Consider the following 14,811-nt stretch of genomic DNA (forward strand, 5'->3'; position numbering starts at 1 on the left):
GCCGTTTCAGAAGATACGTTGAGATGAGTGGTTCACGGTCCTGCCACTATCTTAATGACAGACCACAACCACTTCCTTAAATCTAGCATGAGTAATAGAGGGCTGGAAATGTATTTTGGGAAGAAGGAATGAAAGTAAGATCACATTACCAAGGCAGGCCCCATCATTCACCATTTTGAAGGAAATGCATAAAAATACGCACTTGGGAGCGATTTTGAGGCAGTCTGATACTGAAGTTCTTGGATATTGTACTTCAGGCTTTAAGCCTGAATAGCTTCTGTACAGGGGTTGGCATAATGGTTATGGTGTTTACCTTAGACACAAGGTGCAGGGTTTGATTCTCACATGGGGTAATTGGCTAGGCTTAAAATGGCCCACAGGGGCAAGTTAGCCTAGTACCAACCTTTGAACCAAGTCATTATGCGAGTCAGCAGGATTACTGAAGCTGTACGACAGAAGGCAGTTGCCAAGTGTGGGCAATTCCAAAATTGGAAAGAAAAATTTAAAAGTTGTGCAAGTCAACAGAAGTTTCAGAAAACAAGACAAGACTACGGCTGACAGAGCAATACAAAGCCAGTGCTGACAGAGCAATAAAGCCAGATACCAAAGAATAAAGGGTGGATTGCAGGCGTCATGTATGGCCTCATAAAAGCAAACATGGTACAGCACAGCAATTAGGGAAAAGGGTGAAGGAGGCACAACAGAAGAAATCTAGCAAAAAGGCAAACATAAGGGCAAAGGCTGAAAGGTAGTTAGGAACTCAAGGGTGCTTAGGGTACATATAAGAGCAAAAGGAGGGACAACTGGCCATGCTGATCAAATACTAAAGGCAGATATCAAAGACTGGAAAAAAAGCAATCTGTTCTAAATTAATACTTACAGTCTTAAAGTGAAAAGAAGGTGGTATGCTGCCAAGGATCGTCCCGTGTTGCTGCTGTACTCCCAAGTACAGTGTAGCACCCCACTACCCTTTTTGACCTGGTATTTGGAGAACTTTTCTACAACTTGCTGTCAATATGCAGGCAATGTTTTTCCATACAATTATATGGAGCACTCCGTAGCTACTGTATGAACAGGTCGAGAAAGCACACTGTGGTACTGGAGGTATATCACACCATTCTTATGCAAGACATCTCTTCCCTATGATCAGGTAGCTGCGGCTGTCCACCCCCCCCCTTTTTTAAGTATGCATGATGGAATCCCCCCCCCCCCATTAAGCACTTATGCATTCCTATGCCAGCCATTTTCTGTAGTCCTGCCCCTTGTAAAGCTGTTTCAGTTCAGGCAAGGCAATTTTCTGAAGTACTGCTCAGACAGAGCAGGCACAGCTGCCAATCCTGAAAATATTTAGCCTCTAGGAGTTCTGTTAGAGCTACAGCTCATGTACAATGTAAATTTGACTGGCTCACTCCCCACCCACACACACACACACACACACACACACAGTGCACCTCATCAGCAACATTTGCACTCCTTTAAAAATCTACCTTATCCATACCCTTATTCTAAGCCCCATTAAGTATTGGGGAGCAAAGAAGCATTACATGACAGACATCCAGAGAAAGCTATAACTACATGAACAGTTAATATTGGCCACCTGTGTAGGGATCATCAAGTTACAGAAGTCACCACCACTGACCTCAACATTTGACCTCACAAAACAAACCTTTTAAGTATCCAAGTAAATGCCTATAAAGATAAGAATTTTTGGGAAGTATCAAAAGCCAACCCAAGTCAGATTCCAACAGTATATTGTACCACTAGATCAGCTATGTCGTTTTAGATGCCAAATGTTTGAACCAATGTCCTACAGTGCAAGCTGAAGCAGGACTGCAAGCCAAGTTTGTGGTTATTTTCAGCCTTCTCGCTCCCAACTTAGCTCTTTCTACATTTTCCTTTAACCCTCTTGTATCCTTCACCTCCAAACTTTTCAGTCTTTTGTATTCATCATTACAGCAACTAATTGGTTTAGAAGAGTGAGTAAAACAGAAAGGCAGCTCAGCTGCAGAATTGAGCCAAACATTTTAATACATTAAGCACTTTCATCTGCCAAATGGCTGGACATCAGAATGTAAAAAACACATACACGTCAGCATATATACCCAGAAACCCCAACCCAATAAATTAACACAAAATGAATTAGTACCATAAAAAGTAATAAAATGTATATTATATATATTAGCGCCTGTCCACTCAAAACAAGGGCAAAACATAAATAATGTACTAGCAAACAGATTTGAGCTTCAAGAGCTTCAATAAGCTAGAGATGGAAATTCCATCATCAAGTCCCGGAAAACAGGCAGCCTTGCATTTTAGTTGCCATCTAAGCTCCAAACATTCAAGAAAAAAAAATGTCACAGGGACCACCTCACAGTCAATGACAGAAAAAAAAAAAATAAATAAAAGTGTGGGAGAAAATTCAAGATGTATGTAAAGGGCATTCTGTTCATCTTTTTTACCAATGCCATAATTATGTTGATAAATCCTGTCTGATGGTTTTACCAATATAAAAACAGGTACAGCATTGGCATAATGCAACACAAGATGCCCCGTCACAGTTAAACCTTTTTTCTGTGCTTAATGTTACCATAACCATGTACAAAACATTCCGTACCCTCAAGGATAACGGTGACCACATTTGAACATTTTCCCAACAGAAGAAAGGGGCAACATTCTTTCATAGTTTTAGAGAAAATGTCCTTTTGATACACAATCTAAAAATGTTAAAATCACACTTGGAAAATATAAAAACTAATATTCCCACATAAAACACCAACAAATTGGAACCTGGGTCCAAATTGGACTATGGACACACTGTTTGAATTGGTGGGACATATAAAAAAACTTCTCTCTTGACTTCCATAAATCCTGAAATCCTCTATCCTTACTTCCTTAGTAACCTAACATGTCAAGTAACTTGGCATAATCAATGAATTGTTCTTGGCTATTTATTTCTTGTTATCTGACACTGGCTCTAACACTAAGGCCTTTTGTTGATGCATGGGGTGCCAGCCAGCTCTGAAAGTGCAAATAAGAATTTGAGTGTGTGGACTTTCTATATAAAAAGTGTAGAATCAGAGCTGGCACCCCATGCATCAAAAGAAGGCTATTGTCAAGGACCAGTGTGTCAGATTGGCAAAAATGGTTAGCCAAGAACAATTCATTAATGAATGTGCCAAGTTACTTGACATGTTTTAAGGAGGGGTTATCCCCAGGATTTCCTAACAGAAATCTTTATAGAAGTCAAGAGAAGAAAGAGTGTGTTTTTATACCCCACTCTTGGGCAATTCTGTAGTCCAGAACAATCTGGACCCAGGTTCCAATTCTGTTAGTGTTCCACATAGGAAGGCCATTGTTTTACCCTTATATTAAGTGCGATTTAAACATTTTTAACAAAGTGGGTGAACAAAATCAACAGTTATGACATTGGTAAAAAGATGAACGGAATGCCCTTTACAGACATCTTAAGAAATTTCCCCACACACTTTTTAAATTTTCTGTCATTGACAGTGTTTAGGTGGTCCCAGTGACGTTTTTCTTTGCATTTTAGTTGTCATCTAAGCTCCAAAAATTAATGCCGCCTGTTTTCCAGGTCTTAATAATGTAGTTTCCACCTCTAGCTCATTAAAGCTCAAATCTTGGGTTTGCTATTTTAAGTAATTATCTCATTGTTGTTTAGTACACTTTTTTTTTTTTTTTTTGGACAAGACATAAGAGACAGTTCTTAATACTTAAGCCTTACACCACTCCTGCTTCTACTCCCCCATTTAAGCCTATACTACCCTCGAATACATTTTACCAAGTATACTATGAGTCATTGTGGCCATTAATTGTATACATGTGATTAAGTGAAATGTACATACTTTTGAAGCCGGACTTTCCAGGCACTAGCTAAAAATGGGTTCCTTGCAGTCTACCACCCTGGTAAAAACCACTGGCTGCTCTTATGGCAGAATATTTTTATTATTTATTTTACATTTGTTAACTGGGAAAGTACGACTGGATACATGTCCATTTTCAGCAGAGGCCCAGGAAGAAAAGCTTCAACATCACATTTACGAGAGAACAAATAAGCAGCCTAAATGATCTCCAAGAAATAGTTGTGCGCATATTTATATACGAGAAGAGTACAGATCTTGCCATATAAAAGATCTGGCCAGTATATTAACAGAGACCCCCCCCCCCAAGGAATACTAACAGATCCCTGGCTAATAAGGAGATGGAGGAGGATTGGAATACAAATGAGCAACTGCATTTTTTTTTTGGGGGGGGGGGGTGAAGTGGAGCATTTTTACACTACAAATTCTTGGTTCATTGCCAAAATGCAGGGCTGCAGCAAAAAGGGGCATCAGTCAAACTGTATCCATGTTTGGGACAATCAAGGACTCATGGATTTCAGGAACTTAACTCTACTCCTATAAGCAATAGTAACTGGTGGATAGGACCACTACCCCCTATAAAAAGGAGGGAATAAGCAATTGTTGGGGGGGGGGGTAACCAAAAACAAGGTACCTGAACTACATTAAGACACTGGGTTACAATAAAAAGTAAAATATATGTCAGAAAGTAAAAACTTTACCACTACAGTTCTCAGGGCGGGGGGGGGGGGGGACCCAGTTCTAGCACCATTTGTCACATATCTGGCAAAAGAACACAGCAGCATCAACCTCCGCTTTATCTTGTGATAAAGTGGGGAAAAAAAGTGCAGTTGGGGGTGGGGTATTTGCAAAGACTGAACAGGCAGAAATGTGGCAGCAGAGGTTCAATGCAGAGCGCTTTAGGCCACAGTCACCAACCCTGGTGTATAGAAGTTAGTTGCAGCCCTAGAGATACAATCTGCATTAAACCACAGCAACCCTCATGCGAGGTATCAGCTAGAAGTGGAACAGAAGTGCAGCCCAGCAGGAAAAGGACTAGGGGTGTTTTTTCAAGTCTCCTGAGCCACTTAGCAGACAGCCACAAGCAGCAACAAACATAATCCTGTGATATATTCACATGGTTAGTAGTCATGCTTGCTCTCTACAAGGCCTTAAAAGCAGGCCACACCTTAATATGGAGTGTGATTCTAGAGGCCATGTACAGAAAAAGGACATCAGGTGGTTGAATTCAAAAGGAATGCTGCCAGAATGATCAGTGGACTGAAAAGGAGAATAGGACAAAAAAAAAAATGGTTGTGTAATGTCATCCCATAACAAGATATGTACTATTGTATAGAAGGGAGAGAATGGGAGGTGGAAGGGTTTTGGAAAAAACTGCTCTGGCTCAACTTGAAGCTGCTATTTCAGTGCATACCTTTACTAGGCATTACAAGGATGAATTGGTGTCCAACCCCTTGAAGTCACCAGAAGGGTAACACCCCTCATGGAATAAGCTCTCTGGCAGTAGTAGACAGTCATGAACAACAAAAGGAAACTGCTGATGGTTTGCTTAGAAACAGACAAATCCAATGACCTGGGATGAAAGTCATCCCAACAGCATCTGGGTGTTGCTAAATCAGCAACAAGGCTGTCAGACCAACTGGCAAAAAAGGCCTTAACTTCTGTCGGTTCAAATTGGTTGCATATCCCTTTTATGCCCAACATTGTGTGTGTGTGTGTGGGGGGGGGGGAGTGCATGTGATGTATGGCACATACAAGATCTTCAGCCTTTTTCATCCTGCAAAAAAAAGTGTCAAGACTGCCCTGGGTGGGGATCCCTTCTCCATCACTGTTGCTCTCCATCACTGTTGCACTCACACAAGATTGGCATAATGGATAAGGTGTTGACCTTAGACACAAAGAGCAGAGTTTGATTCTCACATGGGGTAACTGGCTAGGCTTAAAATGGCTCACAAGAGCAGTTAGCCTAGTACTAACATATATGAACAAGTGATAGTCCTTTAAACAGCTAAAACAAATCGCAAGTAAAAGTCACATTTTTCTCCAGTTCATGGCAAAAAGGCATGACTGAAAGCAGCAAAGCAAATATGGAGTAGGCATTCTGAAGGTCACTCTAGGTTGAGCCGCAGTCAGTTTGAACAAAATGACTACTGCAGCAGTTACTACTACATTCATAAGAAACTCACCAATAGAAATGTACAAGCCCCACCCACTATATTTTATGTAGGGGGATTAAGCTTCCCTGTACCCTGCAATTTGTCAATTTAAATACAACAGGGATTAGAGGGTAAACTTTAGTCTCACTCCCAGCTATACCATGATCTTGTATAAAGGCATACAAATATGCAAAAGCTCATTTTTATTACTCATTCCTTCAAATCAGTCGACTGGCATCCACAAGTGTGTACAGGCTCACACATGCCAGAAGTTACATTGTGTCAAGTCCATTGCTGCAATGCTATGTATGTTGTTTAGTCACTATCCATAGGTCTGTTTGCAGATGAAACACTGTATGCAAATTGGGGTGGGGTGGGGGTAACTTCAAGTCTTGTAAAGTTATATGTGACAAGAAAGCATCAAAATGGCACACATGGGCAAGAAGCTCATTTAACTGCATTTTGTTTTAGGCAGTATGGTAGGTTTAAGAAGTGTGAAACCATGGTTGTTTAGGTATAACAAAAACAAACTTGCATGGCAATCTCTGGAAATCCTGCACGAGTTTAAGAAATCCACATCAAAGCAGGATTAGAGCTGGCTTTATGTTCTCTACAGCCCTAAATCCCATTTTATACAGTGGCACCACACCATAGTACCTCAGTTTTAGTATTAAAAGAATTTACATTTGTCAGATTTTGGGCCTCTGCTTCACCCTTTTTTGGGCTTTATGCCAGATTTCACCTTGTAAAGAAGTTTCACACACAAATACAAAAAGTGTTCTAGTGGCAGTGAAGACATAGTACAACTCTTGTATTTTTGCATATTCAGACCAAGTCATGATCTAGAGAAATGATCCAATACAAATTCCAAACTTTACCACAAAAAGCATGCTAAAGCAAGTTAATCTGGCTCAACAAATCTCAACCTCTGCCAGGTTTACACCCAGTTACTGACTCAGAATGGAATGTCAAAATAAAGAGAAAGCCTTAGCAACAAAGGGAACAATATGTTACTCGTGAGTCATCCCACACATTATGCAAAGGAAGCATGGGATTTCCATCAGTGTTAACTGTAAGAGAGCAAACAGAACATCAGACATGAATCAAGGGAGTCGGGCTGCATACCACAGGCCAGGGAACATTAGTACTGAAATTCAAACGCTGCATACCACAAACTCAGCCCACCTAACACAGCAGCCTCAGCCTTTTAAAAATTTGGTACCCACCCCCTTAGCAGTTTCAAAGCCAGGAAGAAGTTTAGTTGCAAGACAGCTTGAAGCAAGCAACTTAAATCTGAAAGTTCTTAAAACATGCACAGTGAACAAGATTACGCAAGTACTTAACCAACTCTAGAACACAAGTCAATTTTCAGGCATGATTTTCACAGCTTGCATTGCCCATTACACAGGCCCACAAAGCCCCTTTCTGCCCATCTCACAATTATTCCCAGCTACCCACACTTGGTGTGTGTGTAGTGTACCACAGAACAAGGATTATTTTATATAAAAAAAGGCTTCCATTTCTTTCCTTAGACTATTAATGCACAACAGATTCACACAAACTTACTGGCACATGACAGTGCAGTTACTAAAAACATTTGTTTTGCACAAAACTCTGTGCAGGTATTGCTCTTCAGGCTTGGGAGGTGGACCTCCGTTAACTCTTTGTGCTTTGAGGGACTGTATCCTGCCTAATCTAGAAGACTACTCTGAGCAGGTCCAAAATACAGGCTCACGAATTAATGCTTCAGAGACATGTTTTTAGACATTGTCTGTCAATGGGGTATTCTCTAGGTAGATTTGTCCTCCCCTCTGAACAGGCAGCTTCCCCTGTTCTGTTCCAGAGTGCCATGTCATCTGGCATAGAAGACAGACGCCCTTTTCCTTGGAAGGGGAGGTTTCTTTATGCTTTCCCTCCTCTATTTCCAAGAGTCCTGCAGAAGATTCAGCTGGACTCCCCAGAAATCCCGCTAATTCCCTTTTGGCCACGACAGAACATGTTCCCCCTGCACCTGGCCAGGAGCCACCACCACAATTTACCTCACTGTCTAAGGTAACACAGGAACAAGGGGTCTCTTCCATCCTTACTTGTTCACTCTCCAGCGGACACTGTGGGCAATAGAAAAGAGGCACCTGAAATGGATCAAAACCCCGAGGACATGTTCAGGGTTTTAAGACTTTCTAACCAAAACTAGTAAACACTGTCTGGTACCATGCTTTTAACCAATTCAGTGGGGGTGTCAGTACAAAACCCCCCTCCCTTCTCTTCAGTCTGCTAGCGAGATCATCTTGCATACCGTGGATTTACAAAAGGAGAACAGCAAGTCTGATCAGCTCTCTCTTCCCTTTCATCCCAGGACATTGGGTTTAGCCATTTCTAAGCAAACCATCTCCTCCTGGATGTCCAAGGCCATTTATTTTTGTTATACTTTCATGGCAAATCTTGGTCTACTTCTTCTAGAGCTCATTCCACTATGGCTGCTGCCTCTTCTGGTGATTTCTTTATGGGGTTGGATGCCAATTCAATCCTTAAAGCTGCTACTTGGGTCTTCAGTTTATGCCTTTACTAAGCATTATTAGTTGGATATGGTTTCTAGGGCCAGAGCAAGTTTCGCTAAAACCATTTTATATTATTTGTTGAGGGCTCTTCTCAGGATTCCACCCCCCCCACCCCCCCCCCCATTTGAGCTTTTTACTCTCCCTCCTGTTTAGAATACTGCAACAGTGAACAGCAAGAGGTCTTCACTCAGTCTCCCTCCAACTCCCCCTTGTTTGTTACAGTTTTTGTTTTAGATTCCCTTTTTGGGTGAGGGAATCCCCATTTCCTTCTGCTCCACCCCTTCTAGATATGCATGGACTCCTTTGTCCTACGGAGACTGTTCTCTAATAGGGCAGTTCAATTCTGTAGTGGTCTTTCATGCCTTATGTTCTGTGCAGGGAGCATAAGTGTGACATACGGAGCATGACATCATTAGGCTTTTGCATCATCAGGCTGTCCCAGGTGGGAGATACCATAACAGTAATCTAAGCAGAAGATTAACTTTCTAGAAGTAAACTGTATTGTTTGCAGAAAACCTGGCAACACCTACTGGAAAGTGTGGAACTGAACTATTAACTTCCTGCACTTAAACAGTGTTCATACAGAATGAACAAAAAAAGCCTGCAACTGACTGCTCCTTGCCAGAGGAATAAGCCCAGACTATTAGTATGGCAAATGACGCATTTGTGCCCTCGACTCTCTGCTGCAATTCTTGTAGTCCAGGGTCCGATTCCCCTCAACCTCCATTTTCTTCAGAAAGACTTACCTTTCAACTGTACAGATCATCCAGATTTTTGCCTCATTTTTAGCCCATTTCTCATAAACAAGAGTTTTGCTGGTAAATCACTACGGATTGAACAAAAAAGCAACACCCCCTCAAAAAAAAAAAAAAAAAAAAAAAAAAAAAATTATGTAAGTGTAAAACTTGTTATTCTATCAATTTTCAAAGTTTGTAAAATATTTAACAAAGTCCCAATTTTAGGGCCTGTAGTCTCCCCCTCCCTATTTATGGTTTTGCCCATATTTTCTGGTCTAAGTTGAGAGGTATGGCATCATTGAGCAATTTAACAGAGTGCTCTTGGGAAACTGGGCTGGCTGTTAAGTGGTCTATTGGACCACATGCCTCATGAAGAAGTACTTATGTCACCCAGAACATCCAGGTTTTGAGGTATATCCCAGATGCTAGAGGCTACAGTGAGCTAGCCAACACTAGGATGGCCATCCTGTAAACAGAAACAGCCTGGTCCACAGACACCTAGCATGAGCAGCTGTCCAGACAGGCAGCACAAAGGGATGAAAATCTATGTCCAGACTACGCACAAAGTACAGTAACTGCATTCACAAGTACATTTTCTAAATCCCTTACACACTGCATAAACCCCCCCCCCCAATATGGCTTGGCTCTTGACCCTGTCCTAAGGCCCCAGACCAAGTGCGTTCAGAACTCAGGAGAAGAGTGATAGTCAAAAAAAAAAAAAAAAAAAGGGGGAAGAACTCAGCAAGTCTACTCTGCCATGAAATGCTGACAATTCTTATTGGAAATGCACATTAAAACCATGTGCATTGTCAAGTGGTAACCCCCCCCCCACCCAACCACACACATGCCTATTTATGAAGAGGCTAGTACTCTATGACCTATTGCTCTCCTATGCCCTATTGGAGGGCTTATTTGTAATGTGTTGTTGTGTGTTGTTGTGGTGTCTTTCGGCTTTTCCTGGTTAGGGGTCGCCACAGCAGAACTCCGGTCCGCTAATGATTGGCAGTAGATTTTTTATGTGCCGAGTTGCCAGCTCGGATGCACAATCTTCAACGAAGGTACGCCCATTCACGCATGTCTCCACACAGAAGACGCTCTAGCCAAGAATCGAACGGGACAACGTCTTACTGTGAGGCAAGAACGCGACCGCAGCACCACCACCACAGTTACTCTACCAAATTTATAAGAGTTTCAAACAGGTAATCCCAATAGATAAAAAAGTGTTTCTTTTCATGGGCAACCCTGGAGCACTATTTTAAACAGGAATTGCTCAGAGTAATGTAGAAGGCAAATGGAGGTAGAAGGAATCAAACTCTGGTCTGCAAGGAGCAGCTTAACAGCTCACTGCCCTCTGAACTAACCACTTGACATATCACTCCCTCTGACTGAGCATACCAGGGCAGATTACAAACACTTACCGTATCCCATTTCATCTACTATAAAAACAAAGAAATGTTACTAGGGAAAGAGAACTAAAATTACACTTAAATGCACAAAGCATGCATCAAAAACTTCACCGGGCCTCTGCTGAAAACTGGCACTATCCCAGTCGAACCATCTCGATAAGTAATAAAACACTAATGCTTCAGGAGCATATCAAGCAACATGGATGCAAGACAGGTTTACAGAGCGCTTTTCAATAAAAAGGTCACAGTTTTTTTGCACTTAACATTAAACTAGTAAACTTTTTATAGCGCTTGTCCTCTTCATGCCATATTCCTCAAACTTTTACAGCAGAATTGGAAAGTAAAGGCAACCTTACCCAAGACAGTAAATCAGCTTACACTGACAAATATATTGCATCAAATTACATTTCATTTTGGGAAACAAGTGAATCTACTTCAGCTGCAAGCTTGGGTGAAGATTAGACAGGCTCATTGAAAAGCAAGTGACAACTCTCTCCTCACCACCTTTCCCATATAACTATTTCTCCCTAGTATAGCACTGTACTCCAGTCTCTAAATCCCCCTATCCTGGCCTAGCAAGCTTCAGTTATAGAAATCTGAGCTGCCTCTCAAAACCATCTTTCCTACCACCGTTTCCCCAAAACAGGAGACTCCAAACTCCTTCCATCAATCAATTCATTAATCAGGTGAAAGTCAGGTCACTGTCCACAAAGGGCAACTGTTTGACTTCACCACACACACTTTGAATTCCAGGCCCATTTGTGAACCTGGACACCAAACAATTATCTTGCTTCAGTGGCAGCTACAGTGTAGGCTGCTACTTTTCAACATTCCCCTTCCTAAACACCTCTACTGGCATCAGTGCATGTAAATTTAGAACCAAGCTGCACAAACAAATGCAACTATAAGAGAAACAAGCAGGGAAACCTATGAAACTAAATGAAAAATGCACTTTTGGAAAATAAGGGAGCAAACACTTCCGTAAGCACATCATAAAGTAGAAAAATGGAGGTGGGTGGGCTAGTCTGCCAACATCCTTACTATTGCTTTTACAACAGGGAGCGGTCAAATGAACACAACATTCACACACTTTTGGCATGCGTCTCAAGTTTCCTGGGAGAAAAAGAAAAAAAATCCCCTATACTAGGGGGAGAATATATCATTCAAGTTCCCATCTACAAGAATGCTACTGTCCTATGGGCAAAAGATAGAGGGGGGGCAGGGGAGCACTTTACCTACAAAAAAAAAAAAAAAAAAAAAAAAAAGTCTATGACATATCATCTCCCAGTACTTGTCCCCTATTTACACCAACATTTTTTATAATTCGACTTACCAAGGACTTTTCCTCCCCTCACAGACAAAGTGCATAAAATCTCTCATTGGGACCAGTACCATGCTAAAGTCTAGGACATGGAGAGGAAAAAAAGGGTAGGTTTCTTATTCTTGCTCATTTCTTAGCTACAGGAGGACAGATATCAAATTCTACTGACCTTATAATGCCTCAAATGCTGACTTTCCATCCATTAATACCCACTATCCAATATTATAACAATTCTACTCTTCCCTGCATCTTCTAGGAGGGCTGGGACTCTGTACCTACATACAACTGCTCATCACAAAACTGCACAATAATTCATGTGTTAAAAATGTATACATAAATTGATTTCTGTATACATTGCATATTCCCTCTATTCTGTTTAATATTGCATATCTTTTGCCAAGCACACAATTTTTGAATGTTTTAAATTACCAATAAAATCTCTGTCTTGTGGATCCCCAGGCCTACACTTAAAAAAGTGTGTTTTTTGGGCCCAACTGACTTTCTCTCTCAGTAAACAAACGTCAGTTAATAAATCAAAAAATAGATAAATGAAAAAAAAGAGCACATCAACTGAGGCATGTTATTTAGACTCTTATATTATAAAAGCACTGATTAAACCCTGGTGTGCAAACAGCAAAATGGTAATACCCTGATAAAAACAAACAGTGTGCCAAAAAGCTCCATTACAAAGGTAATTTCAATAAGTACTCCACAACCAGAGTTGAGACATTTGTCACTATATTGTGACAAGAGTGCAGAGTCAAATTAGTTCCCACTTCCATAGCAAAAAGAACAGATTCAAGGCGTGGCAGCCTGCACATTTCTGAATGAAACGCAGAGAGCAAGCAAGCAGGGGGAGCTTGCAGCACGATGACCATTTATCTCTGAACTGTACACTATACATTTTCTTAAATGAGCAAGTCCAAAACTAAGACCTAGCTTATGTCCTTACACCGCTGCAGTTCTCCCATACAAAGCAGCACTGTACAATGGAATCATACAGCTATGATGGAACAACTTAAAAAACTAGAACAGAATTTAAAGTGTTACACTGAAGAACACACTGCTGTCCATCTAAATGAAAGCTCGGCAGAGATATGGTGTTAACTACTACTACAAAAACCATCACACACACACAAAAGAATCAGTGTTCTCTCAGGAATCATATACATACTTCTTCGCTAACCCTTTCTTAACAGGATCCTCAGACTTTAACAATATGAAACCTCCATACAACTGCCCCAGGCAGCTTTCTACTACTGGATTTTTCTTAAGAAGCCTCACAGTTTAGGATGATGCAGAACAGAAAACTGCAATTAACTTGCTGCAGTGGAGGAAGACTATCTTACAAAACGAGAGCAGAAAAAAATGTCTGTTCATTAAACTACATACAAACACTGCTGTTTTACATCAATACCACTCCTATTAAGGCAACAAAGAATGCAAATATCTGAACCAATACACAAAGTAAATGCATTTCAAAGATTAGCACAAATAAAGTTCTCATATAGCTTACCTTAATATTAGTGTTGCTTCTCCTGCTGCCTGTTTCGTACTAAACACTTGGTTTGTGCTGTGAAATCTTTTGACTCCTGGGTGTGGTTTTGTAACCACAATACCAGCCACATCACCAGTGGGCCTCTCCAAAACTGCCCCACCCTACTGCTGTAGAGGTAATGAGTCACTGAACCAACAGAGGAAAATTCTAACAGGAAAATAGTACAGCTACAACAGACTTCCCCCAACCACAGCTAGCTTGAACAATAGGCTGACATATTTGTCTTACAGTAGTAAAAAGCTTTATACAGAAGTAGTGTTGCCTAAGTCTAGTACGCAGATTTTGGTACAAATACCAAACATAACTTCTTTAATGCTTGTGCTACAGTTTTAAGCAGCAGTGGAGCATTCAATAATCTGTAAAGTAATTTGATGTGTTTTGAATCTTCAAGCATAAGGTTCTGTAAACTAAGTTGTTTTACTGGCTAACAAATTCCCTGGGGACATTCAGAACTTTGAAATACTGTCTCTCATAATGTGGTCATATCTCTCAATCTCTTAGAGCAACGGCCCAGAAATAGGGGCACTTTTTAAATATTGCTCTTACAGACTTAGAAATTTGATAGAATAAATAACAGGTGTTGCTTTAGCATGAATGTCCTGAAGTGTATGAAGTCTGAAACTCAAATGTCTGTTATTATTTTCTGTCTTCATCTTTAATGACTTGCCAATAACTTGACAAAAAAACATTTTATGAAACATTTACCAAAAATATGTGACAAAAATCCGGTCATTCTGCAAAAATCTATACAGTTGAGAGGTATTATGTGGCACAAAAATGGGTAAAATGTTGAACATTTTCTAACATAACTTCAAGAACAAAGTTCACAGCATGCCTAAAATGTGCTACTTATACATTTAAAAAGTTATTTGGATGATTTAACATGATTCAGTAAAAAATCTTAACAATGAATGTGTGTCAAATCATTTCACTGTAGAGCAGATTAGAACATTCTGTGGAATTCAGAAAAATGCTCACCACTCATAGACATTGCCTATACTGCAGTGTAGGTTGGTTTGCACAATGCTAAAAAATGGGATTCAGAAACAGTTATGACTGCAATGAGAAAAACCTCATTATCAAGTGCACTGGCATCACACTCTTGCTAATACTACTATTGTCAGACCCAACAGTGGTTGTTTCCTCCCTAGTAGTCTATGCATTGTGTTGGCAAAGCACCCCTCAATGACCTACATC

At 40.6% G+C, this 14,811-nt stretch overlaps 1 long non-coding RNA gene across 1 annotated transcript in view; it reads right to left on the reverse strand.

Moving 5' to 3' along the window:
- The window catches only part of LOC122806631, a 37,041-nt gene extending 23,333 nt beyond the window's left edge, over positions 1-13,708 (reverse strand). Inside the window, exon 1 of the long non-coding RNA XR_006365529.1 lies at positions 13,573-13,708. This is a non-coding gene — a long non-coding RNA (uncharacterized LOC122806631). The remainder of the gene's footprint in view (positions 1-13,572) is intronic.
- Positions 13,709-14,811: the final 1,103 nt, after the last annotated feature.

Source organism: Protopterus annectens, chromosome 7.part0 (assembly GCF_019279795.1).
Source record: "Protopterus annectens isolate FY-2018-M chromosome 7.part0, PAN1.0, whole genome shotgun sequence".
Lineage (NCBI taxonomy): Eukaryota > Metazoa > Chordata > Ceratodontiformes > Protopteridae > Protopterus > Protopterus annectens.